Raw genomic sequence first — 26,789 nt, 5'->3', positions numbered from 1 at the left:
TCTGGTGGTAGTATGCGCCTTTTCTAGGTGGATAGAAGCATACCCTCTAAAAGACAATACAGCCTTATCCACAGCCAAAGTTCTACTAAAAGAATTATTTCCCAGGTTTGGTTTGCCGCGCATTGTCTGGAGTGACAATGGAAGCAAATTTGTGGGCCAAGGCATGCAAAAAGTTGGTGCGGGTCTTGGTATCAAGCAAAAGTTTCATGCGGCAAAACATCCACAATCAGCGGGTTTAGTAGAATGCTACAATGGAACCTTAAAGCTAAAGCTAGCGAAAGTGCAGGCTAGTACAGGACTTAATTGGCCCGATGCTTCACCATTGGCTCTTCTTTCCACCAGAACTGCTGTACACTCTCGTTTGGGACTTAGCCCTTACGAAGTGGTGTTTGGACGCCCAGCTAATATATGGAGAGTCCCTCGCCCTAAGAAATACTCAGACCTGCCATATCCAATGTTTATTGATTACTTGCATGAACTTACAACTAAATTGCGTGTTCTCCATCAACAGGTTCAGAGTGCTTTGCCAGAAGCCTCCACAGACCCAGGTCATTCCATCCGACCAGGAGACTGGGTCTGCATAAAAAACTTCCAAAGGACGAAAAATTTGGAGCCCAGGTGGAGGAAGCCTCGGTTGGTTCTCCTCACGACGAGAACAGCAGTAAAGGTCGAAGGAAAGAAAAACTGGATTCACGGCGTGCATTGTAAGAAAGTGCCTTTGCCCCTATCCTTTGATCAATGGATGCGTAAAGGCATTAGTGACTCTGAGAGCGAGAAGGTTCCACGATTTGTACCTTTCAGTGATGCACGCCTAAATGGAACATTGTCTGAGAAAGAGGATGACGATATTCTTCAGGAAGCAATAACACCACATCGTCGCTTGAATACGACAAATCCGAGAACATTGTTCCGAGACCAAACTGTACCTGACAAAGAACACTATAACCTAAGACCTAGACTGAAGAACACTTAAGATTTTCTCTCTCCTATGTAGTATTCTATCCCGGTTGCAGTGTCACGGTAGGAGTCTTGATTGTGACCTGAGTAGTGGCAATAGGCCTGCAGGACTTGCAGTGTCATAGGACGGCAGATAATCATAATTAAGTGATTGAGGAAGATTGGCGTGAGCATCCATTAGAAAGATGGAAACTACATTAGGGAAAAGAGAGAGGAAGGATAAAATGAAGAAAGAATTCTGTAAATTAATGTACAATCGTTTTAGTATAACCTTATTTGTCATTATATTATTGTGTATTCTTTTGGCGTGTATAAGTTGGATTATTTACACTCTGCAGCAAAAAGTTGTCTCTCCTTCTACCTCTTCGTCTTCTTCTACTGTCTCTCCACATCTATTTCATACCCTTCCTCAACATGAACTCATTAGAAGAACCGAGTATTACAACAATTCATTTGTCCAGTTATTACATCAACACCAATTAGTGCTCAATACAACTGACTGTTGGGTGTGTGGACTTATGCCACATACCACAGAGAAAGGAATGCCGTATTTAGTTCTTCTGTTTTCTTATGAAGGTTCCGCTTGGGCTTATTTTGTTATCTTCTCCAATGTCTGCCAAAGCAAATTCAGACGACCCGTTAGTTCATATATTGGTGGTCCGGATTTCAGTCATAGCTCATTGATAAAGGGAATGGTAGCTATGGCTAAAATCATGGAGAATAGTAAGATTTCCGTTGACGAAAGAAAAGCGTACACCAATTGGAACGTCACCCATTATGTCACTAGCCTTAGTGATAAGGTTAAACAAGGGAAATCTCCATCGATTTGGACTATTCCTCATCAGGGAAATTTCTGTCTGCAAATTAATGGTCCGTCTGCTGACACCGTACAAAGAAACAACTGTACCCACACACACGTCTACTCCTCTCAGAACTCGCCTCCTCTAGTACCATCCCAAGGCACGTATTTTATCTGCCACGATAGGGCTTACATGTGGTTGCCAACTGGTTTTTCTGGTACCTGTTATATAGCTTTCCTTCTTCCCCCTACATACACCGCTTCTGCAAATCATCATCGAAACAGATATGGCAGAGGGATTATTGCCTCTAAAGACACAGAAGGACAAGAGGGAGGAGATTTCCTCAAAGGAATTCTTCCTTTTTTGGGTCCGATGGCCAACAGCAGAAATATAAGGCAACTGGTTCGTGTCGTAGAAACCACTATAAACATCACTGTAGGAGCCTTAAGTAATATCACGGCAGAACTACAGGCAGATCGTCTTATGACGTTACAAAACCGAGTTGCTTTAGACTTTGTTCTTGCGGATCGTGGTGGAGTGTGCAAATTGATCGGGTCAAGTTGCTGTATCTTCATACCTGATGACGCTCCAACAGTATACCAAGCTATCTCTAAGTTACATATAATCTCTGAGTCGATTCATCAGGACGAAGGAGATTGGTCATTATTGGAGTGGTTTTGGGGACTACTGTCCAAATGGGGTTGGAAGGTATTGACATTCCTTGGAGTAGTTTTGACCATCATTTTTTCTTGTTGCCTTTGTATGCACTGTGGTCCCGCCATCTGCGACCTGTGTGCTGCTATGTGCATCCCTAAACCCAAACCACAAGTAACAGAGAATATTAGAATGATGTTACAGCAACAGCTCGATGACCTCCTGGCCATCGACATTGACTCCGATTAACGTGAGTCTATGTATCTTGCCTGAGTTCTGGCAAAAGGAGGGTCTGAGGAAATTCGATTTTCGATCGTGATCGAATCGACCCGCCATTTTGTGCTCCGCCGCCATTTTGTGTTGCCCTCACTCAGGCATCACGGCGAACATAGTCTTTTCTGCTTTTTCTGCAGCTTCGTGTCGAAATAAGCCTTCTGCCTCTATTTGCAAAGCTGATGTTAGCACTGGCCGAGTACACTAATCCCTGTCTGGTTTTCTTAATCCCTGTCTCAACTATCTGTTGGTTCACACTATTCTCTTCTGACTTTACCTTATCGTCTGGCCTTCACTGTCTTCTGCTCGTATTCTCTCGTTTCACAACTGTCCTCCAAACACACAAACGTATCTCGTCACCTGCGAGTCGACCACAGACCTGTTAATGAATTAGTTGGTGGGGAGGGGTGACAAACACAGTTGGAGGAGAGGCTCTTCGAGTTACCCGATACTTTGTTTTCAAACCTTTCCTATTGGTTCTGTTCTGTTTTTCAACCTTTCCTATTGGTTCCTTCTATATGTTTCAGGTGTATTCTTGGTTAATGTTTATTTCACATATGACCTATATAAGATTGTGCGCCACGGAGTGAAGTGGCAGTCTCCTGAGAACATACCGTGTGTACTTCTAGGACAACTGTACTAGCTGCAGCTAATAAAATCTGATCTTTTACGCCGACGGAGTGTCCCCGTGTCTCTGTGTAGCTGAGCAGGAGAACCTACGAGATTAAGGCGTACCCTGCGCCGCCAGACCCAAAAGGTTCTGGTTCTTCAGTATGCATTTTCAACTTTATCATATTGTGCAAAATTTCGCCATAATTTTATTTGTAAACATGACCCTAATTGGTCAAACATTATGTGCAACTCTACGCAACATATCATTTACAAATAAAAACATAACAGTTTAATACTGTGCAAATCACGCATATGAAATAAAACGATGATATCTGACCTGATTTTTTTGTCACATAAAACAAGTTATTTTTACGGATTTTAGTCCATTCGTTTCAATTGTGCAAATTGCGCTAACGTTTTTAAAATAAACATATGTAACTAACACATTTCAAATGTGCAAATTACGAATAAATTTCACATTCAATGTACATGGCAAACTTCTTTTTGATTAATATCACTCCGGCTAAATACAATATATAATTGTTAATTATTTATCATGCGCCGTGTGCGTAATTCTAACTGTATTAAATGCAACCTCTGGGATGTGGCTAATTCCCATAACATCCTTTTGAAATATATGACTGTTAGAAATGGGATTTCTGGTTGGCTAAGGATTGCACCCAAACCAGGCAGAAACCACTACTCTATTCAGGACAAGGGAGTAACACTCCTAAAATAACCCCTGCTCACCCCCTTGGTAGCTTGGCACGAGCAGTCAGGCTTATCTTAGAGGCAGTGTGTAAAGCATTTGCACAAAACCAACAGTAATACAATGTAAGCACTACAAACGGACACCACACCAGTGTTAGAAAAATATCCAATATTTTTATATAAACAAGACCAAATACGATAAATATCCACAATACAGTACTTCAGAAATAGTTACTTCTCAAAATGTCTTTAAGTTGCAAAATATGTTGAAAAACACAGTTCGTACGAGTTGGTAGCTCGGTCCGAGCCTACCGCGATGCTGAAAACAACAGAGTCTCGCAGTTCCCGCTGACCACGCCGGTACGGGCCAGCAACAGCGGGACAGATTCGTTCACAGTACCTTTCTTGGTGCGGCTCACACGGGTGTGTGAGTCGGTCTTGGCATCTGTCGCGGTTGCAATGCAAAATGGAAGCGGTGCAAGGTGCGGTGTCCCTCGATGCGGTGCGAGCAGCGGCTCGGTGACGATCATGCAGACGGCATCGGTGAGACCAAGGCTTGCGGTGCACGGCGAGTCGGTGCTCGATGCGGTGCTGGCAGGTTGCGGTGCAGGTGACAGAGCCGGTTGTGGCGTTCGTCGTGGTCACGGTGCAAGGTGGAAGCGGTGCAGGGTGCAGTGTCCCTCGATGCGGTGCGAGCAGCTGCTCGGTGACGATCATGTAGATGGCGTCGGTGAGACCAAGGCTTACAGAGCAGAGTGAGACGGTGCTCGATGCGGTGCTGGCAAGTTGCGATGCGAGACACAGAGCCGGTTGGCGGGAATTGGCGTTGGCCGAGCCGGACAGCTGTGCGCGACGAGTCGGCCACGGGTGTCGAGCCAGCAGCGACCGTGTCAGTGAGCCCAGGCCAGCGAAATGAAGCGAGGCGATGCAGGTTGCGGTGTCTCTCGATGCGGTGCAGGCAGTGGCTCGGTGAAGGAGTCGGTGAGACCAAGGCTTGCGGTGCAGGGCGAGTCGGTGCGGCCTGCGGTGCCTTCAGGACACAAGGCCAGCAACGAAGTCGGTGACGGAGTTGGGCGTGGTTCCCTCTTCTCTGTGGCAACTGAAACAGCGGTTCCAGGAGCGGTACCCAGAGGTTGGTGAAGTCTTTGCAGTCCCTGAGACTTCTTAACAGGAAGCCAGCTCAGTTCAGGACCTTGGAGATACTCAGCACAAGTAGAGAAAGTTCAGTCCAGTCCTTTCATTGCCCAAGGCAGAAGCAGCAGCTGCAGGCCAACCCAACAAAGCAACAACACAGCAAAGGGGCAGAACTACTCCTGGCAGCTGTTCCAGCTCTTCGTCTTGGCAGGTTCCTTGATTCCAGCGAGATCTGTGAAGTCTTTTCTATCCCTGAGACTTGCAACAGGAGGCAAGCTCTACTTCAAGCCCTTGGAGAAAACTCTAACAGCAGGATGATGAAAGCACAGTCCAGTCCTTTCCCTATCCAAGGCAGAAGCAACCACTGCAGGCCAACCCCACAACACACAGCATAGGGGCAGTACTCCTCCTCCAGCTTTCCTGGCTCTTCTTCCTGGCAGGTTTCCTTAGTTCAGAAGTAATCTAAATTCTTGGGATCAGGGTCCCACTACTTATACCCCAAAATCCTTTGTCCTCTGAGGGCAGAGGGGCCTTTGCCTAGTCCAAACTGGTTCTGGTCAGTCCTGGAGCACTTTGTTTACATGACTCCTTCTTTCCTTTCAGAGTGCTGGGCAGAGACATCAGATACCCCACAGGAGGTGGAGCCAGTATTGTGGAGGAAAGGCACAGCCCTGGAGCACTCTGTTGACATGATTCCTTCTCTCCTTTCACAGTGCAGGGCAGAGACATCAGACACACCACAGGGGGTGGAGCCAGCACTGTGGGGGGCAGGCACAGTCCTATTCAGGCCCCAGGTGCAACTCCTCCCTCCCATCTAGATGCAGATCTCTCTATTCACCACTGGGCGGACTCACCCTGTCTCTTGGAATTCCACAGCCCTGTCACTCAAACTCCAGATAGGGAATACACAACCTAGCAGAGGCAGGTTTGGATAGTTAGGTAAGAAAATACCTACTTTCTAAAAGTGGTATTTTCAAACTCAGAATATTAAAACCAACTTCACTAAAAGATGTATTTTATCATTCAGAGTTCAGGCATACTAAACTCGAATTTCTACCATGTTCCCTGGGTCAATTAGGATTATAGGATGTAATAATCCAACTGCCCATTCGGGCCTATGGAGAACAGGTAGCCTGGCAATAGTGAAAAACCAAAATGGCTGTAATTCACTATTAGGACATGCCACACACACCAGGGCATGTCCTACCTTTCACATACAATGCACCCTGCCCACAGGGGTACCTTGGGCCTACCTTAGGGGTGACTAACATGTAGAAAATGGAAGGTTTAGGGACTTGCAAGTATGTGCACTTGCCAAGTCGACATGGAAGCCCCAGGCTGCGCACAGACTCTGCAATGGCAGGCCTTAGACACACTTTACAGGCTGTTTGCGTGGGTGGCACAATCCAGTGCTGCAGCCCACCAACAGCATTTGATTTATAGGCCCTGGCACTCGCAGTGCACTTTACTAGGGACTGACACATAAATCAAATAGCCAATCATGGAAACACCAATCAAAACACAGTTTACACAGAGAGCATATGCACTTTAGCACTGATCAGCAGTGGTGAAGTGCCCTGAGTCCTAAAACCAACACACACAGGTCAGGAAAAATAGGAGGAAAAAGCTAAAAGTTTAGGGATAACCCTGCAAAAAGGGCCATTTCCAACAATGACCAACCTTTAATTCAGAATTGGGTCATAACACACACCCACTATGAATTCCACCGGGGTTAACCCCTGTTTTTAAATGTAAAACATGTTTATTTAAAAGCCCCATCAATATTGTGTTAAAAAGAGCATGAATTTAATTGATCCTTATAAACTATAAAGTGCCAAATGTGTTAGATAAATGTATATTCCGCATACCTTGGAAGGACTATGGGAACCTCCCGGTAGCTAGAATAAAGTGGAAAAACCAATTAGAAGTAAACGGGAAGCTGCGGGTAGAGGACAAAGTAGAAATATTACATTATTTATAGGGTCTCTTTTACTTACATCAGTTGAAATATTTTCTTAAAGCTATAATCACTAATCAGTCAGATCTCTCTTTTGTTGGAAGCTGAACTCGGACAAGACAGAGGTCCTCATCCTCGGATCCACCCCCTTGGCCTGGGACGACTCCTGGTGGCCGACCGCACTGGGAACAGCTCCAACACCCACTGACCACGCACTCAACCTAGGGGGTCATCCTCGACTCCACCCTCTCCATGACAAAGCAGGTCAACGCCATCTCTTCCTCCTGCTTCAACACCCGCCGCATGCTCTGCAAGATCTACAAGTGGATCCCCACCGAAACGAGAAGAACGGTCACCCAGGCCCTCGTCAGCAGCAGGTTGGACTACGGAAACGCCCTCTACGCAGGCGCCTCGGCCAAACTCCTGAAATTACTTCAACGCATTCAGAACGCCTCGGCTCGCCTGACCTTGACAATCCTGGCCGCTACCACATCACACCCCACCTGAGAGACCTGCACTGGTTCCCCTTCAACGAGAGGATAACCTTCAAGCTCCTCACCCGCGCACACAGGGCACTCCACAACACCGGACGAACGTACCTCAACAGACGACTCAGCTTCTACACCCCCAACCGCCAGCTTCGCTCCGCCGACCTCGCCCTCGCCACAGTCCCCTGCATCCGAAGAGCGACCTCCGGCAGCAGATCGTTCTCCCACCTCGCCGCCAAGACCTGGAACACCCTCACCATCCACCTATGGCAGACCCAAGACCTACTGACCTTCAGAAGACTCCTCAAGACCTGGCTCTTCGAGCAGTAGCAGCATTCCCCCCCCACAGCATTCCCCACCCCCCAGCGCCTTGAGACCCTCACGGGTAAGTACTGCGCTGAACAAATGCTATGATTGATTGATTGATGCCCTACACAATACCATATCAGCGCAGCCCTTAATGTCTATAACCAAGTGTGCAGATCCTCTGTGGTGTTTAAGCCATTCAGACTTTTACTATCTAATTCCAGAATATATTTAGTTTCCAGACGTCGCAAAATGGCTTCCCTGTTTTCACCCCATCTTAATGGCGGTATGGCATCTACCACAAAGTACTTCAACGCATTAAGATTATTAGCATGTACCTCTTTAAAATGGCGTAGTTGGGGTCAGAGTTAGTAATTGCCCTCATGTGCTGGAGCACTTGTTTGTGGACCTGCAGTTTTGTACTGCCTATGTACTGTAGTCCACACGAGCACTCCAGCACATATATGGCAAATTCAGTTTTGCAAGTTAACCATTTGTCTATGGTACAAGGCTGTGTTTTGAAAGGTAAAATGAAGTTGGTTTTATTAATTCCATGCTGGCATGCTCTACAATTAGAGCATTTGACAAATCCACGGGGATTGGATAACCAATTGGCAGTGGGTTTGATTTCAGGGCTATTGCTGACTACCCGACCTCTGGTACTGGGTGCTCTTCTATAGGTAACGGTGGGTGTATGTGCTATATTCTTACCCAAAATGGGGTCATTGACAATCAAGTGCCAATTCTTGTTAAGAATTTTAAGCAGACTATCTTTTTGTCTATTGTAAGTCAAGATAAGTCTTGGATTCAGCCTAGTTTGTTCTGCCCTATCTTTGCTTACAATTTTATTTCGTGGTGGTTTCTCTAATAAATCCTGTCGTGACAACTGTCTAGTGCGTTTGATTGCCTCATTTATTAGGTCGCTTGTGTAGCCCCTTTCTAAAAATCTATTTCTACACTCCTGTTGTGCTTTTACCAGGTCCTCCTCCCTACTGCAAATTCTGCAAATTCGTAGCATCTCCCCGTAGGGGATGCTACAGATGGTATGCTTGGGGTGGAAGCTGGTAGAATGGAGTATAGTGCTGCCAGCTGTTGGCTTACGGTGGAGCCTTGTTTCTAGTCTCCCGTTAGCAACAAATATTTCAACATCAACAAAAGTAATCAAGCAATTACTGATGTCACGTGGGGCGTGGCCGAGCCGGCGGCTAAGATGGCCGCCAGTTATCGAAGCTCCTGCGATCTGCTGGGCCCAGCGGCGATTTCCCCGATGATTTGCCAGTGTCCCGTGGCTGCGGGCGGTGGAGCGGACAGCGGAAGCGGCGCTGCATTCGGCGCGCGGTCCACCAGAATTTAACTCCCCCCCGATTTGACGCAACACCGTGTGGCAACGGAGCCGGGGAGCCCGGCGTAGTGGATGCCAGCGCCCGGTGCGGCCCCGCAGAGAGCGGCACAGTGGACTGCCGGCGGAGCCCTCGAGGACATCTTTGCGCACACCGGGTGAGTCGGGCCGCAGGGGTGCGCTTTCCGCCCCATGCCTACCGAGACTGCGGTTGGCGCTTAGGCTGGTGGCCCCTCCCTGTAACGGCTTGCTGTGCGTGGGGATAGGGCACATGGGGCGAGTCCGGCGGGGGTGGGGCGCAGGTCTGGCGCGGTGGCGGTCGCGGTGGGGGTGGGAGCGTGCCTGGTCTGTGCTCGTCTCCCCGGTGGGGCATGCGGCACCCGGTGGGCCCTCCTAAGGAAGGCAGAGGCCCTGCGCACCTGGTGGGTGCATTTCTCCCTGCAGCTCTGGGACACCTTACGCGGGGCAGCTAGGTGTGCAGCGATGCGACGTGGTGTGGCTTCCGGCCAGTGCTAGTCCTCCACACCTGGGCCCACATGCCGCCAGCGGGAACAGTGTAGCTCATATCATACGGAGTGGACATATTACTATTGCACGAGCCCCATTGCTCTGGCATCATGCCGGAGCCTGCCTGCTGCCCAGTGGGGACGAACTTGTTACGGTCAGGTCTACTGTACAACGCATAATAGGCCTACGTGGGGACTGGTTGCATGACCTGAGTTACTTGGACCCCCGCGGGATGGGACGAAAAGACCCCCGGCAATGAACCCTCCCCTTTGAAAAGGCGGCTGGCAGTGCAGCCTCTCACACTGCTGACATGGCGGACGCAGCTCCGGTTGGAGGCCCCCCCCGACCCCTCCGGGTCCTCTGTTGCCGCTCTACTTCTGGAAATGAAAGCTGGATTTAAGGCGCTGGACTCTCGCTTTGACACCCTCGACCAGACCATAGCAAACTTGAGCGCCAAAGTACAGGCACAGGAGCGGCGTATGGATGTGGCGGTTGCCCGGGTCTCAGATCTGGAGGACGGGACTGCTCAGTCACTGAAGCGGCTGTAACGGGCGGAGCGCCTGCTTAAGGAGATAGCCATTAAAAACGAGGATTTGGAAGCGCGCGGACGCCGCAACAACATTCGCATTATGGGGGTCCCGGAGACGACATCTACTGGCCGCATGGACTTGTTTGTGGAAAAGCTTCTCACTGACCTGTTCGGCAGCGAGGCCTTCACCACTGGTTTTGTGGTAGAAAGAGCCCACAGATCACTAGGCCCCAGACCAAATCCGGGCCTTCCTCCTCGACTGATTGTAGCACGGCTTTTAAACTTCAGAGACCGGGACACCGCGCTTGGCTTGGCTCGAGAACACGGAACAGTGGAGTGGCAAGGATCAAAACTGTTGTTCTACCCAGACTTCAAGCCTATGGTTCAGGAGGCGCATCACAAGTTTCAGGGAGTCAAGGCTACGCTGCGCAATTTGGGGCTCAGATATGGCATGTTGTATCCCGCTAGGCTCAGGGTGGATGTGGGTGGCAGATCACGCATATTTGACTCGCCAACGGAGGCTCAAGAATTCTGCCACTCGTACAAGCCTCGAGCCACACAAAACTCGGTAGGGAGTGTGGCGTCCTCCACGCCCCGAAGTGGTTCGGATGCAAGTGCGGACTTATTTTCAAATACTGGTGCGGGTTGATGCTGCATTCCGTATGCCTGATTGTACACCATGATGATTCATATTGGGGAAATTGCAATGTTTACACAAAATCCAATTCTTTATTGGTTTTGTTATGTAAAATGTTTCTATTGTTTGGCTAGATTCCAGGTTGTCACCCCCCCTAGGTATAGTCGCTGAGTTTGTGCATCCCACTTTGAGGCACAGGTAGTGGACCTTAAGTGCACGTCTGGTGATCAATATGATGACTGGGCGGATCAGCTTTCAGGAGGAGGGCCACCTTGGGGTTTGCAGGTGGCTGGGTGGGGGGAGGTGGGCTGGGGTAATGTATAAATTTTGCGCATATTGTTATTTATGTTTTGGGTTGGCATTGTTTTGGAAGTTACACTTGCAGCGCGTCCTGACAGGTCACTTCACATGCTGGGTTTGGATGTCACGGCTAGGTAATACTCTGGGTCCTTCGGCCATCACCCTAATGTCTTGGAATGTAAGGGCCCTCAATAACACACGCAAGAGACGGCAGGTGATACACTATCTTCTCCAGCACACGGTCGACATTGCATTCCTACAGGAGACGCACCTCCCTCCCACGGATTCGGCTCGCTTTGGCTCCAGCTGGGGTGCACATAGATATTTCGCTAATTATAGCAACTACGCTAGAGGCACAGCAATATTGATACATAGGAGGGTTCCCTTCACTCTCATTGACGTGGCCCGGGATCTAATGGGGAGGTATTTGATGGTCACGGGGACGCTACAGGGTTATAGGATCACTCTGATTAATGTATATGCCCCCAATGTAGACGCCCCGGAGTTCTTTCACGATTTAAATGCCCGGATTGCTAAGCACGACCCTCCGGCACTAATATTGGGGGGGATCTTAATCTTACACTGTGCCCCACGCTGGACAGCACCTCTAGAGCCCCGGATCCTAAGCTACGGTTGAGCCGGGCCCTGAGAGATCTCTGCACCCAATACGCCCTGTTAGACATTTGGCGACACCATAACCCCACCTTCACCAAGTACACTCACTACTCGAGTCCCCACGGTACCTGGACCAGGTTAGATTATTGGTTGATCACGCCCGTACTCGTGGATTGGTTTGATTCCCTCACCACGTTCCCCAGCACATACTCTGATCATTCTCCTGTAGCATTACGGCTGCTGGTTCCGCGTCCGGAGGGGTATGAGAGGCAGTGGCGGTTCCCGAGCAGAGCCCTGCAGGACGAAGTGTTCAAGGCGGAGATTCGTGCGGCGATAGAGGATTATTTTGATAATAACACAGGTTCGGTCGATTCCGTGGCGGTCCTATGGGAGGGCTTCAAGGCCACTTTACGGGGGGTTTGCATATCCAAGCGGGCGGGGTTGCTTAGAGACCTCCGACAAACTCTTTCCCGTATTGAACGCGACATTTCCCATTTGGACTCCCAGCTTGCACTTGGCCCCACCCCAGAGCTTCAGGCGGCGAGGCTGGCCCTTTTGGTTGAATACAAAGACACTGCCGATAGGGAAATATTATACCTGGGTAAATATCACACAGCACGTAGGTACGGGGAGGGGGATCGCCCGGGCAGGATTCTGGCACAAATGCTGCGACCGCCGTACAACAAAACTTATATTACGGAACTGCATTCGGCGTCGGGTTCCACCCTCACCTCGACGGCCGCAATTCGGGATGAATTTCTGGACTACTACACTAAGCTGTACTCCTCCAGGGCTGAACCGGATGGCACGGCCCAGACGGCATATCTCGACGAGGTCGCACTCGTATATTTGGAGAAAGACATGCTAGAATTCATGGCCAATCCCATAGCTCTCAGCGAAGTCGAGCTTGCTATAGACACCCTGCGGGGCTCTTCCGCCCCGGGACTTGATGGTTTCACGGGGGACTTTTACAAAGAATTTAAGGATGTACTGGCCCCCCAGCTGATTGAGGTTTACGCTGAGGCCTTAGAGAAGCAATGCCTCCCCCCCACATTGCGTGACGCAGTTATCATATTGCACCCCAAGCCGGGCAAAGACCACACACAATGCGGCTCCTACCGGCCGCTTTCTTTATTAAATTTAGACTATAAAATTTTGGCCAAGGTTCTAGCCAATAGGCTGTCACAACTGATGGAGTACATTATTTTTCCGATGCAGTCTGGATTTGTCCCCCATCGTTCGACATCATTAAATCTCCGCACGCTCTTTGCGGTCATACATAGAATACAGCCTGACATTCCAGCAGCAGCAATCTTATTGGAAGCAGAAAAAGCGTTTGACTCTTTGGAATGGCCATTCCTCGTGGAGGTGATGAGATGTATGGGGATGCCTTTTGGTTTCATTGCCACGGTTTCCTTGCTAAATAGCAAACCATCGGCTAGACTTCGCTTAAATGGCACCTTGTCCAGCCCTTTTTGACTGTACAGGGGGACCAGACAGGGTTGCCCCTTATCCCCACTCCTATTCATTTTGGCCATGGACCCGCTGGTCAGACATTTCCAGGAACGTCATCTACAGAGAGGGATACAGTTTAACACTGGCCCGCTCCTCGCCTCCCTCTATGCGGATGATACTATTCTCTATGTACGGGAACCACACATCAACCTGCTGCCCCTTATCCGCGAAATCATCCGCTTCGGTGGCTTTTCGTGTCTGGGTTTCAACTGGCACAAATCGACCATATTCCCGCTTACGGCGGGCACGGTCAGGTGGGACTGCGAGTTTCCTCTTGAATGGTGCAGCGATTTGGTGAAATACCTCGGCGTGCACATTCATTTGGACCCCGCTCAAATCATTGGACTGAATTACGGGCTGGCCATTACTAACCTGGAGGAGCGGGTGAACAGGTGGCTGCGCTTGCCCCTTTCCCTTGCGGGCCGGGTGGCCATTTTGAAAATGGTGGTCCTGCCAAAATTTTTATATTTTTTTAACAACATTCCAATCCCCCTTGCGGAGTATTTTTTCCGTAGGTTGCGCACACTCATGACGCGTTTGGTATGGGGTGGCGGGAGGCCACGCATACGTTGGTCCACGCTGACTCTGCCATATGATAGGGGCGGGTTCGGTGTTCCAGACTTTCAGCTATACTACTTGGTGGCACAGTGCCGATATGCGTCGGCATGGTTTCACCCAGACGCCCGTATCCTGTATTTACGCCCGGAGGCAGATCTGGTGCTCCCCAACTGGCTGTGCGAGATCCTCCCGTGTGGTTTCCCGCGGGACTGGCACGATATACAGACGGTGTCTACAACCTCTTGGGCGTGGCATGGATTGAAGAAACGCACGGGTACAGCGCACTTGTATTCCTCTGCGTTACCATTGCCCAATGCTAGATGGCTCCCAATTACCGGGTAGAGGCTGGTGCAACGCACTCTGGCCACACTGGATATCGCAAAGGTAGGAGATCTCTTTCCGGGGGGTCACATATTTTCGTTAGACGAAGACGTCAGGTTCACTGAATGCGATTTCATGACACGGTTCCTACTGAGCCGATTGAAGTCGGCGCTGCGTGCTGTGCTTCCCACATACCCGGTCGAACCCGAATCCTTTCCCCCTCTTGATTTGGTGTTGGGGTCCCCTGATGGTGCGCGCCTCATTTCCAAAATGTATAAGGCCAGCGCTAAGATATTGCAAGTTGACCATTCCAAAGTGAGGGAGGCTTTGGAAGTGGACACTGGTCACACTATAACAGACGAGCAATGGCAAAAATGTTGTGAGGTTACTAAGGACGTTTCACTTAATAGTCGCCATAAGTTGTTGCATTTCAAGTTTCTTCGGCGGGCATACTTTACACCAGCCATGGCACATAGGATAGACACCAGCAGGCCGCATAGTTGTGTGAGGTGCGCGACTCCACACGCAGATTTTTTCCATTTGGCGTGGTCCTGTTCCCATCTGCAGCCCTACTGGGCTGCGATACATGATACCTTGGGGAAGATGATAGATCTTTCATTGGCTCCACTCCCCGAAATCGCACTGTTGGGATATACTGTCCAGATCCCCCCGAAGGTCAGGAAATTTGATGCATTGGGGCTCCTCCTAGCGAAAAGGGAAGTCGCCATCCACTGGTGCAGGAAAACAGTTCCTAAACTACAAGATTGGCTGAAGAGTTTAGTATACTGCAATACAAATTCGGAGGTATATTCCAGTTTGATGCCACTGACTTCTTGGCCCAAAGACATATGGGGTCCCTTGAGAGCCTATCTGGAGAAGATTAAGCAGCCCCACAACACTCAGCCAGATAATGGAATAGTACCTGAGGGAGTGGGTTGAGGGAACACTTCCAGAGCCTCTTGTGGTTAACCTTCGATTATAGGCACTTACAAATAGGGGGAGCAAGCCGAAGGATTGGGGCGACTTTAGGGGGCACTGCCGACACGGTAGTCCAGTGGCGGGGTGTGGGGAGAGTGGCAGGTGTGGGCAGACCGGGGGGCTGGTTGTTGTGTCAGATGCGACCAATGTTCTGACCGTTTAGATCACTATTCCTTTCATTGCATTTTCACAGTCAGGAAAAACTTGAATGCTTATTCGTACTTCATTGCGATGCAATGTACCTTTTGGGGGATGGCTGTTGTGCTAGATTTGAGCAATGTTCTGGTTGTTTAGATCACAATGTCTCTCATTGTATTATCACTGTCAGGAACTACTTGAATGCTTATTCGCACTTCATTGCAATGCTATGTAACTCTCATGCGCTATTTGAAAAATAAAGTGTTTAAGAAAAAAAAAGCAATTACTGATGTCATGAGTAAAATGTAAGTTATATTCATTGATGTTGAGTTCGGCAAAAACTTTTCTGAACTGGATTTATTCCCACGCCAGACCACAAAAAGGTTGTCTATGTATCGGACCCACTTCACTATGTTGCGTTATGTATATATTTGTTTAGATGCTGGCGGGGCTGATACTCCTCCATTATAGTGGAGGAGCCGCAGCTGGGGCAGGGGCGGCTGCTCGGGATCCGAATGGTAGGGTGAGGGGAGGTGATAAAAAATTAAGCACAGACAAAACCATAAATAAAAATATAAAACTTTACTTACTTGATGCTGTATCCGCTCCATCTTGCCCCTCTCCCGATCCTCGACAGGTGCACACTGCGCTGGCTCCCAGCAATTCAATTCCCAGCATGACAGCGGTGCTGGGAGTGGTCTGAGTGGCCTGGTTTGCCGCTCAGACAGTGCCTGGCAGCCTGTGGCTTTTCTCCACCCGCTGTACAACACAGCTGGGTGGAGAAATGCTAAGTGCGCATGACGGTTTGGCCGGCCTAAGACGACCAGCCAAACTGTCATGCGCACTTAGTAGCGACCATCACCCCTCCTCCCCACTGTTGTCGTGCATTGCATGGCCACACCGTGCCCTATGACGCGGCTCGCTGGCAGCCTGCAGGATGTAAGAAGAAAAATAAAATGATGATAGAATTGGTTTATTATCATTTTATTTTTCATTTGCTTAATTTTTGCTTGCGAGAAAGTGTCACTCATAGCCGTTGAATGTCACTCATAATCACTCTGAAACTATGAAAATGTCACACATAAGCAATATGAAACCTTGGCAGCTGTGTCTACGTATCCCTGGACGCGTCACAAGCACCCCCTGGGCCGGGTTAGGAAAAGAGGATAAATTAAAGTGACATGGCCACTCCCATCACTGGTACCCGAGTGAGAGTGTCTTTTGTTCCTTCTGTGGCCCTGCCCGCATGGTGGTCCCCAGACCAGGCCACTGCAGGATAGAGGGCAGTGTCAGCTTCACTAGAATGGAGCCATCTCTCCAACTCTGTCCAGTGGTTCTTACTTCTTGCTCATAAATGTAGAAATACAATGTAAAGCTGCAATTTACACAATGATGCTTCTGTCTTATTGACAAACATTTTCTGAGGTTCCTCACTGACTCGAGCTAATGCAATGTAGGTGAGACACCCTTTGAAATAAAGCTAGATAAAATGCACACTGGTGTGAAAATTGGAAAACTGCACTGCATAGTGATTGACGATTTACTCACTCAGAGGTCAGACAATGTATCTGTAAACCAGCTGTACAAAGAATGCGTGCTCCCGGCGACAAACATCAAGCACGATTATTTGATCAACATTCGTAAACATAAAGAAATTAAACTGTTTAGCTGCGCCGTTTCACTCTGAGAGTGGAAGTTCTATGTTATGTGGCAAACAGATGTGACTTCCCCAACGAATAGTTTCTTGGCAGGTTCAAGTTCGAAGGCTTCCTGTCTAAATGACGCACCTTCTCAGCAGGGATTTTATCGTTGCCTTTGTTTAAGCAAAATCTTTAGAAATGCATAAGTGACATCCTCTGTCCTCTAATGCCATATGGTGTCACAGAAAGTAGGAGCTCAATAAATTCGTAATTATCACAATTGTATTAAACAAAAAACAGCAAAAGTCAAGGGCATGAAAAAGTTACCTTCCCATACCGGGAGTCGAACCCGGGCCGCCTGGGTGAAAACCAGGAATCCTAACCGCTAGACCATATGGGAGTATGAGAAAGTTGTGCGCCGTTCAGCATATTTGTTGCCTGCCTGGGCTCAAGTACTGAGGGAGAATAATCTATAGATGTGTGCCATCCTTGTCCCAAATATGAACATCCTCGTCGCCAAATATGAACATCAACATCCTCGTCGCCAACTATGAACATTGAATGCATCACGAACCACAACCATCTAGTGTACGAGTACAACAGGCGAGGAAACGATGTCACGTAGAACGAAACCATGGAGTGAGTAAAAACGGACAGAAACAAAGATAGGAACATGACTCCGATATGTGTAAAAAAAAATACATAATGAAAATGAAACCGAAGCAAGATTCCTGAACGGAGGGGTTGGCCCACTTTTGTGCACAGGGGAAACAGCACCACTGTGACGAGACTGCTCCGGTTAATTATACTAACGAGGAAGGAAACAACGAGCAGGAAAAAGAGAGAAAACAGAGAGAAAGAACTTCAAAGAGTGAGAGCATCAGACAGCGAGAGGGATAAAAAAAAACTACAATAACCTTGAATGAAACATGAACACTGATGGAAGGGTGGGGGGCAAATGCCCCGTTCTCTCTCGACCTCGTGTGACTCTCTCAATACCATGTTGAATTTGTTACATATCACAGCGTCCGAATAACAACGCGTCACGTGCAGCGAGGGCGCAGTTTCACACACGCACACCATTACTGTTTAGAGCATTTTTCAAAGCACAATCTAGCAAAGAAGGAGGATAAACACGACAGATGAACAGGTATTCAACACCCCTCCCTGCTATCCGCTGGACCCAATACCCATCAGAGGTTGTGGGTATGGGGAAGATTTCTGGACCAGACATCATCAGCGTGACCGCGTGGCCTAATGGATAAGGCGTCTGACTTCGAATCAGAAGATTGAGGGTTCGAGTCCCTTCGTGGTCGAGGTTATATTTTAATCAATTATAGAACGGATATTTTATGAAATCTACAGTCCTGCCCTGTATATAAATGTTTTTGTTATCTATGCAGGATTCAGCTGAGGGGGCGGTGATTCTAACAAATGCACACAAAACATAAACTTGCTGCAAAATTGCAACTTTTTGGAAAGCCCTGCACAGCATCACCTATAAAGCACCACCCAGTGTCCCTCATTAAAGCATCATCCAGTGTCCCTCACTAGAGCACCACCGAGTGTCCCTCACTAATGCACTGCAATGCCCCTCACTAAAGCACTACCCAGCACCCCTCACTAAAGCACCACCCAGTGTCTGTCTCTCCCACTAGGGCACTGCACTGTGTCCCCTCACTAAAACACCACCCAGGGTCCCTCACTAGAGCACCTCCGAGTGTCCCTCACTAATACACTGCAATGCCCCTCACTAAAGCACTACCCAGCACCCCTCACTAAAGCACCACCCAGTGTCTGTCTCTCCCACTAGGGCACTGCACTGTGTCCCTCACTAAAGCACCACCCAGGGTCCCTCACTAATACACTGCAGTGCCCCTCACTAAAGCACCACACAGTGTCTCTCACTTAAGCACTGCACTATGTCCCTCACTAAAGCACTGCACTGTGTCCCTCACTAAAGCACCACACAGTGCCCCTCACTTAAGCACTGCACTGTGTCCCTCACTAGAGCACCACAAAGATTCCCTCACTAAAGCACTGCAGTGCCCCTCACTAAAGCAGTGTGCGGAGAGGCTCTCACTAAAGCGCTGTCTGCACGGAGAGGCTCTCACTGCACTGGTGTTGGGAAGGCACAGCGGCGCTGCACAGAGGACACCTAGAGGCATCACAGGCATCACCCGCAGCACGTGCTGCAACTAGTCCAATCAGGGCTCGTCACTGAGGCGCTGCACAGAGGCCCTCACAGGCATCACCCGCAGCACGTGCGGCACCTAGTCCAATCAGGGCACGTCACTGAGGCGCTGCACAGAGGCCCTCACAGGCATCACCCGCAGCACGTGCTGCACCTGGTCCAAGCAGGGCACATCACTGGGGCGCTGCACAGAGGCCCTCACAGGCACCACCCGCAGCACGTGCTGCACCTGGTCCAAGCAGGGCAGGTCACTGAGGCACTGCACAGAGGACACCTAGAGGCCCTCACAGGCACCACCTGCAGCACGTGCTGCACCTGGTTTAAATAGGGCGCGTCACTGAGGCGCTGCACAGAGGACACCTAGAGGCCCCTTAGGCATCACCTGCAGCACGTGCTGCATCTGGTCCAAGTAGGGCACGTCACTGAGGCGCTGCACAGAGGCCCTCACAGGCATCACCCACAGCACGTGCTGCACCTGGTCCAATCAGGGCGTGTCACTGAGGCTGAACAGAGGAGACCTAGAGGCATCACAGACACCACCCGCAGCACGTGCTGCACCTGGTCCAAGCAGCGCGTGTCACTGAGGCTGCACAGAGGACACCTAGAGGCCTCACAGGCACCACCTGCAGCACGTGCTGCACCTGGTCCAAGCAGGGCGCGTCACTGAGGCACTGCACAGAGTGCACCTAGAGGCCTCACTGGCCTCACCTGCAGCACGTGCTGCACCTGGTCCTAGCAGGGCGCGTCACTGAGGCGCTGCACAGAGGCCCTCACAGGCATCACCCACAGCACGTGCTGCACCTGGTCCAATCAGGGCGTGTCACTGAGGCTGAACAGAGGAGACCTAGAGGCATCACAGACACCACCCGCAGCACGTGCTGCACCTGGTCCAAGCAGCGCGTGTCACTGAGGCTGCACAGAGGACACCTAGAGGCCTCACAGGCACCACCTGCAGCACGTGCTGCACCTGGTCCAAGCAGGGCGCGTCACTGAGGCACTGCACAGAGTGCACCTAGAGGCCTCACTGGCCTCACCTGCAGCACGTGCTGCACCTGGTCCAAGCAGGGCGCGTCACTGAGGCACTGCACAGAGTGCACCTAGAGGCCTCACTGGCCTCACCTGCAGCACGTGCTGCACCTGGTCCTAGCAGGGCGCGTCACTGAGGCGCTGCACAGAGGCCCTCACAGGCATCACCCACAGCACGTGCTGCACCTGGTCCAATCAGGGCGTGTCACTGAGGCTGAACAGAGGAGACCTAGAGGCATCACAGACACCACCCGCAGCACGTGCTGCACCTGGTCCAAGCAGCGCGTGTCACTGAGGCTGCACAGAGGACACCTAGAGGCCTCACAGGCACCACCTGCAGCACGTGCTGCACCTGGTCCAAGCAGGGCGCGTCACTGAGGCACTGCACAGAGTGCACCTAGAGGCCTCACTGGCCTCACCTGCAGCACGTGCTGCACCTGGTCCTAGCAGGGCGCGTCACTGAGGCGCTGCACAGAGTGCACCTAGAGGCCTCACTGGCCTCACCTGCAACACGTGCTGCGCCTGGTTCAAATAGGGCGCGTCACTGAGGCGCTGACGTTGAGGTGCATTGAGCTTAGAAAACCTTAGAATATCTGAGCCTGGGAAGAGGGGCAGCAAACTGACTTTCTTTTCAGACACCTTCAACTCCTGCCCAAGTTAATGTTCCCACATAGACTTTTTGTTGTGGGCGATAAAGTCTGCGCCTTTGTTTTCCAGAAGGTAAAATCAAGGTTTACAGCAGCACTAAACACACAATACCCAACAAGAGTAAATATGGCCGACAGAGTGAAGGCAGTGGAAATATCACGTATAAGATTAGAAAAGAAAGCACTTTTCCCATACCGGGAGTCGAACCCGGGCCGCCTGGGTGAAAACCAGGAATCCTAACCGCTAGACCATATGGGATGTGGTTGATACACACCTTGGCTAAGTGTAGTTGAGGAGCTCACAGTGAGTGTCTTGTTGGGTATGGTGTGTATGGTGTGTTTAGTGCTGCTGTAAACCTTGATTTTCTATATAAAGTGAAGAGCAAGACCTAAAGATACAAACACAACTCTTACCTGAATCGTGCTGCGTTGGATCACCGCTCTGTACAGCGAAAAGACACACACTGACTGCTACAGTAACATGCATCATTGGCGGGAAGGAAACCGCGCAGCAAAGACCCAACAGAGAGGGTTAGTGAGGGAGGAATGTATACAAAGGCAAAGAGAAAACAAACTACTGAGTCCGAAAGAAGAATAAGACTGCCTCAAAAAAGATTGCAAAATAAACAGGCTCAGAATTGAAACCACAGAGGGACAAAACGAGTAAACAGAAGTGGGTGAAAGACTCCAACCTGCACGTGTGATCTTGTTCACATGCGACCAGGAGCCTAATTTTGAATGGACACAACCCTTCGCGTCTCGAGGACGTTTTTCCGAAACGTAATCTCTCAATCCTCTAGGCGGCGCAGGAAAGTAAGCGCTGCTGTGGAGCAGTCACATATAGCGCCCGTAGACCAGGACTTCTGTGTAGAAGGCGCTGTTTCTTTCTGATAAAACACCAGTCTAGTTCTCTCTTTTTCCTGGCCATCCTCCCTCCTCCCTGGGCTCTGCACAGTATCCTGGCCTCCCTCCCTTCTCCCTGGGCCCTGCACAGCATCCCATCCTGGCCGTCCTTCCCACTTCCCTGGGCTCTGCACAGCATCCCATCCTGGCCCTCCCACCCTTCTCCCTGGGCTCTGCGCATTATCCCATCCTGGCCGTCCCCCCCTCCTCCCTGGGCTCTGCACAGCATACCATCCTGGCCGTCCCTCCCTCCTCCCTGGGCTTTGCACAGTATCCTGGCCATCCCTACCTTTTCCCTGGGCTCTGCATCCCATCCTGGCCGTCCCTCCCTCCCTCCTGCCTGGGCTCTGCACAGCATCCCATCCTGGCGGTCCCTCCCTCCTTCCGGGGCGCTGCACAGCGTCCCATCCTGGCCGTCCCTCCCTTCTGGAGGGGGGAGGGGGGGGCGGGGAGAGGACAGGGGGGCTGCATAGCATCCTCCCTTCTCACTGATTTCTCACTCCAACATGTAATGTTGTTCCCATTTCGTGTCATGTATTGAAGATCTAGCACGGATGGTTTCCAAGAGACCGCGTGGCCTAATGGATAAGGCGTCTGACTTCGAATCAGAAGATTGAGGGTTCGAGTCCCTTCGTGGTCGTATGAGTTTACGGAAAACTAGTTTTTCGGAAAGTAATATATTTATGTAGTGAACTGATATAGCATATTTTTATAATTTTTGTAAACTCTAAATCAGTACCAGCCTAAATCCTTGCGATCTACTGTGCTTGCGATGGAACGAAGGAATGTGCGGACAGTGAGCACTGGAGCATGACGTGTGGGTGGGCACGCAGAGTGCAGCGGTAGTGTGGCAGTGGCAGTGGCAGTGTTTGAAACGGCAGATAGTAGGCAGCGACAATGAGTTTAGTGGCAGTTTGTGCTATTGCAATTAGTGCGAAGTGCAGTGTGCACTGATAGTGTACAGGGACAGATAGTGCACAGTAACAATGTGCGACAGTGTATGCAGTGACCGTGTTTCATCCACTGATAATGTGTGCAAAGAAAGGTAGTGTGTACAGTGTCAGTTCATGGAGTGACAGTGTGTGCCATGTAGTGTCCACTGGCAATTTGTGCACGGACTAGCAGTGTGCACTGAGTGTGTAAAATGGGATTTCATGGAGTGACAGTGTGTGCAGAAGGTGCAGTGTCCACCCACAGTTTGTGCAAGGAATTTCCTTGAAAAGCAGTGTGCAGTGACGGTGTGTGAACTGAGAGTATGTGCAGAGGGTGCAGTGTCCACCCAGAGTTTGTGCAAAGACAGCGAGTGTGCACTGACAGTGTGTGCAGAGGGTGCAGTGCCCACCTGCAGTTTGTGCAGGGTTAGGTAGTGTGCACTGACAGTATGTGTAGAGGATGCAGTGTCCAGTGACAGTTTGTGCGAGGAATGGCAGTGTACACTGAGTGTGTAAAGTGGCAGTTCATGAAGTAACAGTATGTGTAATCTCCAGTGACAGCTTGTGAAAGGACAGGTAGTGTGCACCGACTGTGTGTGCAGTGACAGTATTTGCAGAGGGTGTAGTGTCCAGTGACAGCTTGTGCAAAAGGTAGTGTGCACTGACAGTATGTACAGATGTTGCAGTGTCAGTGGCAGTTTGTTCAGTGACAGGTAGTGTGCACTGGCAATGTGTGCAGAGGGTGCAGTGCCAGTGGCAGTTTGTGAAAGGACAGGTAGTGTGCACTGACAGTGTGTGCAATGACAGTGTGTTCAGCAACACTCCATGGGAATACAGTGTACACAGAGGGGTGTAGTGCCTAGTGACAATGTGTGCAAGGACAGGTAGTGAGCACCAGAGTTAGCCCTGGCAGTGCATGCAGTGACAGTGTGTGTAGTGTCCAGTGACAGTTTGTGAAATGACATATAGTGCACACTGACAGTTTGTGCACTGGCAGTTCTTGAAGGTAAAGTGTGTCCAGAGGGGTGCAGTGCCTAGTGACAATGTGTGCAAGGACAGGTAGTGTGAACTGACAGTGTATGCATAGAGTGCAGTCCCATTGACAGTTTGTGAAAGAACAGGTAGTGTGTACTGACAGTGTGTGTAATGACAGTGTGTGCAGCAACATATCATAGAGGTACAGTGTGCGTAGAGGTGTGTAGTGCCTAGTGACAATGTGTGCAATGACAGGTAGAGTGCACCAGTGTTAGCACTGACAGTGTGTGCAGTGACAGTTCATAGAGGTACAGTGTGCGTAGAGGTGTGTAGTGCCTAGTGACAATGTGTGCAAGGACAGGTAGAGTGCACCAGTGTTAGCACTGACAGTGTGTGCAGTGACAGTTCATAGAGGTACAGTGTGTGCAGAGGGGTGTAGTGCCTAGTGACAATGTGTGCAATGACAGGTAGAGTGCACCAGAGTTAGCACTGTCAGTGTATGCAGTGAGAGTGTGTGTAGTGTCCAGTGACAGTTTGTGAAAGGACAGGTAGTGTGCACCGACAGTATGTGCAGTGACAGTTCATGTAGGTACAGTGAGTGCAGAGGGGTGCAGTGCCTAGTGACAATGTGTGCAATGACAGGTAGAGTGCACCAGAGTTAGCACTGTCAGTGTATGCAGTGACAGTGTGTGTAGTGTCCAGTGACAGTTTGTGAAAGGACAGGTAGTGTGCACCGACAGTATGTGCAGTGACAGTTCATGTAGGTACAGTGAGTGCAGAGGGGTGCAGTGCCTAGTGACAATGTGTGCAAGGACAGGTAGAGTGCACCGATAGTGTGTGCAGTGACAGTTCATGGAGGTACAGTGTGCACAGTGGGGTGTAGTGCCTAGTGAGAATGTTTGCAAGGACAGGTAGTGTGCACCAGTGTTACCACTGACAGTGCATTCAATGACAGTGTGTGTAGTGTTCAGTGACAGTTTGTGAAAGGACAGATAGTGTGCGCTGACAGTGTGTGCAGTGACAGTTCTAGGAGGTACAGTATGTGCAGAGGCGTGCAGTGCCTAGTGACAATGTGTGCAAGGACAGGGAGTGTGCACCAACAGTGTGTGCAGCGACATTTCATAGAGGTACAGTGTGCGCAGAGGAATGTATTGCCTAGTGAAAATATGTGCAAGGACAGATAGAGTGCACCAGAGTTAGAACTGGCAGTGTATACAGTGACAGTGTGTGTAGTGTCCAGTGACAGTTTGTGAAAGGACAGGTAGTGTGCACCGACAGTGTGTGCAGTGACAGTTCATGGAGGTACAGTGAGTGCAGAGGGGTGCAGTGCCTAGTGACAATATGTGAAAGGACAGGTAGAGTGCACCAGAGTTAGAACTGGCAGTGTATACAGTGACAGTGTGTGTAGTGACCAGTGACAGTTTGTGAAAGGACAGGTAGTGTGCACCGACACTGTGTGCAGTGACAGTTCATGGAGGTACAGTGAGTGAAGAGGGGTGCAGTGCCTAGTGACAATGTGTGCAAGGACAGATAGTGTGCGCTGACAGTGTGTGCAGTGACAGTTCATGGAGGTACAGTACGTGCAGAGGCATGTAGTGCCTAGTGACAATGTGTGCAAGGACAGGTAGTGTGCACCGACAGTGTGTGCAGCGACATTTCATAGAGGTACAGTGTGTGCAGAGGAGTGTAGTGCCTAGTGACAATATGTGCAAGGACAGGTAGAGTGCACCAGAGTTAGAACTAGCAGTGTATACAGTGACAGTGTGTGTAGTGTCCAGTGACAGTTTGTGAAAGGACAGGTAGTGTGCACCGACAGTGTGTGCAGTGACAAATCATGGAGGTACCGTGAGTGCAGAGAGGTGCAGTGCCTAGTGACAATGTGTGCAAGGACAGGTAGTGTGCACTGACAGTGTGTGCAGCGAGTGCAGTGCCATTGACAGTTTGTGAAAGGACAGGCAGTGTGCACTGACAGTGTGTGCAGTGACAGTTCATAGAGGTACAGTATGTGCAGAGCTGTGTAGTGCCTAGTGACAATGTGTGCAAGGACAGGTAGAGTGCACCAGAGTTAGAACTGGCAGTGTATGCAGTGACAGTGTGTGTAGTGTCCAGTGACAGATTGTGAAAGAACCGGTAGTGTGCACCCGACAGTTTGTGCACTGACAGTTCATGGAGGTACAGTGAGTGCAGTGTAGTGTAGAGCCTAGTGACAATGTGTGCAAGGACAGGCAGAGTGCACAGACAGTGTGTGCATTGGCAGTTCATGGAGGTACAGTGTGTGCAGAGGGGTGCAGTGCCTAGTGACAATGTGTGCAATGAGGTAGAGTGCACCAGAGTTAGCACTGGCAGTGTATGCAGTGACAGTGTGTGTAGTGTCCAGTGACAGTTTGTGAAAGGACAGGTAGAGTGCACAGACAGTGTGTGCACTGACAGTTCATGGAGGTACAGTGAGTGCAGAGGAGTGTAGTGCCTAGTGACAATGTGTGCAATGAGGTCGAGTGCACCAGAGTTAGCGCTGGCAGTGCACACAGTGACCGTGTTTGCTGCAGTGATACAGCATTGAGTCAGTGAACCAGCACAGTGATGTGTGGCACCTGCAGCGCTAGCTCTGCTGAGGGTTACAGCGAACGAAGGCCCCAGGCCCTCTCTCGGACCCTCTCTCCCATTAACGGAGGAGCCCCAGAAGGTAACATTCTCACCTCTGGAGAGCCTGGTGCGGGAATTTGCGTGCTTTTTAATTCCCTTTCTCAACCTTCTCACATGTTTTAGAATTTGCTTTGAGCCTTTATTTATTTCCATTTGTTGCCACAAAACTCATGAGTCCCTTGAACTCTGACACTCTGACACACTGACTCAGCTGTTTTAGCGGCTAGCACCAGGATGCCAGTTGGTGACAAAGCGCTTTATAAATTCTTTAAATAAATAAATATGACCGTCTACAACATACAGGCCCAGTACAGAGAAACAGGAGAGCGCTGATAAGTTACTGTATGCATAGCTGCCAAATATCAGCCCTCTGCACACGGTGTCCCCGTGAGGAGCCGATGTCACACGGTGGCAGGAAAACGAGCTGCAAACGACGGTAAATAGTGGATTTCCTGCTGCGGTCCATTAAGGCAGTCCTGGCTCCTCCCCTGAGACGAGAG

At 50.0% G+C, this 26,789-nt stretch overlaps 4 non-coding genes across 4 annotated transcripts; 2 read left to right on the top strand and 2 right to left on the bottom strand.

The window, feature by feature from the left end:
- Window positions 1-17,297: 17,297 nt before the first annotated feature.
- Window positions 17,298-17,369, bottom strand: TRNAE-UUC (transfer RNA glutamic acid (anticodon UUC)). Its single transcript has one exon. It is a non-coding gene; the product is annotated as a tRNA-Glu (tRNA).
- Window positions 17,370-18,212: 843 nt separating this feature from the next.
- Window positions 18,213-18,285, top strand: TRNAR-UCG (transfer RNA arginine (anticodon UCG)). Its single transcript has one exon. It is a non-coding gene; the product is annotated as a tRNA-Arg (tRNA).
- Window positions 18,286-21,023: 2,738 nt separating this feature from the next.
- TRNAE-UUC (transfer RNA glutamic acid (anticodon UUC)) lies at window positions 21,024-21,095 on the bottom strand. Its single transcript has one exon. It is a non-coding gene; the product is annotated as a tRNA-Glu (tRNA).
- Window positions 21,096-22,306: 1,211 nt separating this feature from the next.
- Window positions 22,307-22,379, top strand: TRNAR-UCG (transfer RNA arginine (anticodon UCG)). The gene has a single exon. It is a non-coding gene; the product is annotated as a tRNA-Arg (tRNA).
- The last annotated feature ends 4,410 nt before the right edge of the window (window positions 22,380-26,789 follow it).

The sequence above is a fragment of the Triturus cristatus genome, chromosome 4_1 (genome assembly GCF_964204655.1).
Source record: "Triturus cristatus chromosome 4_1, aTriCri1.1, whole genome shotgun sequence".
Taxonomy (NCBI): domain Eukaryota; kingdom Metazoa; phylum Chordata; class Amphibia; order Caudata; family Salamandridae; genus Triturus; species Triturus cristatus.
The sequence above is the reverse complement of the archived record's forward strand: the minus strand, read 5'-3'. Positions and strand labels throughout refer to the sequence as shown.